At 33.5% G+C, this 1,325-nt stretch overlaps 1 long non-coding RNA gene across 1 annotated transcript; it reads left to right on the top strand.

Moving 5' to 3' along the window:
• The first annotated feature begins 260 nt into the window (after window positions 1-260).
• LOC119642575 lies at window positions 261-763 on the top strand. Its single transcript, XR_005248085.1, has 3 exons — window positions 261-348; window positions 513-630; window positions 709-763. It is a non-coding gene; the product is annotated as an uncharacterized LOC119642575 (long non-coding RNA).
• The last annotated feature ends 562 nt before the right edge of the window (window positions 764-1,325 follow it).

Raw genomic sequence — 1,325 nt, 5'->3', positions numbered from 1 at the left:
AAAATGAAAAGTTTAAACAAATAAATGAATGTGTTATTGTATTATGTCGTCACAGTTATTGTTCTTTAATTCTTATTCTTTATTCTTCATTCTTACTTTTTCATTCCTTATTCTTTAATCATTGTTCTTTTCTTTATATTTTTTTCCTTTTACTTAAAGATTCTGAACTTATCGACAGTGGCATGAAGCTAAGTTTTGGACATCGACAGCTTTATAACGTTCTATGTGCCTGGTATCGGATGAAGCGACCAGTTATTTAGATATATATCTGAGAGAATCCTAATGGCAGCTTCGGGCAGAACAATTACTACAATTACACGCTTAAAACGGTATAATTCGGCAAGGCAGGTTTGTTAAGATCCTCAAGTTGTCCCAACTATTGAAGTGAAAAAAAGAGAGACACAAGGACACAATATGCTAAAAATGTGAATATTGTGTATTGTGTAAGCAAAACTTGCCGATTGTTATTATTGTTGAACTGCGAGTGTTTGAAAAATTTCTTGCTCTTTCAGGAAAAGATTCCTTTGAGTGAACATTGTACGCATGGATGATAGTATGATGGTTTAATTTGAGAGCATTGCCAATTTGGTCTGCCAGCTTATGTGTGCTATGGACATAACTCCAGGAGAAGTAGGTGAACACGTTGTAAAAGTCGTGCAGTCCTGTTAAAGGAGTCAATTGGTGCACAAATCTCTTCTATCTTTGCAGAACACTTGCCGTGGAAGTACGTGTAAATAAGCACAACACTGTCCACGTAAGGCCGATGCTCGAGAGTTTTGGACCAACTTATGTCGCCCATAAGCATCATATAATATAATGGTTGGTGTTATAATGTTTGGTTATTTTTTTTTATCGAATCGAAATCAGAGAAGTTTCAGGCCATTGTGGAATATTTTAGTATCTAATACGTATAGCGAACCTGAAATCGAGTGCAAATCGCCCGCAATTAAATTTAAATTTAAAACGAGTCTGAATGGCCTTGATGTAAAAAAATTTTTTAAGACACCAAGCAAAAAGTATGAGTTAAGGCTACAAGGTTACAATACTATTAGTTTGTTGTTTGAACTTAAGTCCTTAGTTTTTCCAGCAATCGAATTTTTTTTAAATGTCACACATATATACGTACCATTTCACATTTTTAACTTGATCGTTACTGAGTTTTTTTATTTAATTTTTTGAACATCAACTAAGTGTATCCCAGATTCGTTCTAAAACAACAAAACTTAATACGTAATTATATGTAGTCCATGAGTGCAAAGAAATATTATTTCTCATATATTTCTTCCAGTTGTGTTCAATTCTCTCTTATGAATACTGAGAGCCTA

This window comes from Glossina fuscipes, unplaced genomic scaffold, assembly GCF_014805625.2.
Source record: "Glossina fuscipes isolate IAEA_lab_2018 unplaced genomic scaffold, Yale_Gfus_2 226, whole genome shotgun sequence".
Classification (NCBI taxonomy): Eukaryota; Metazoa; Arthropoda; class Insecta; order Diptera; family Glossinidae; genus Glossina; species Glossina fuscipes.
Note: the sequence above shows the minus strand (reverse complement) of the source record. Positions and strands in the feature narration are given on the sequence as shown.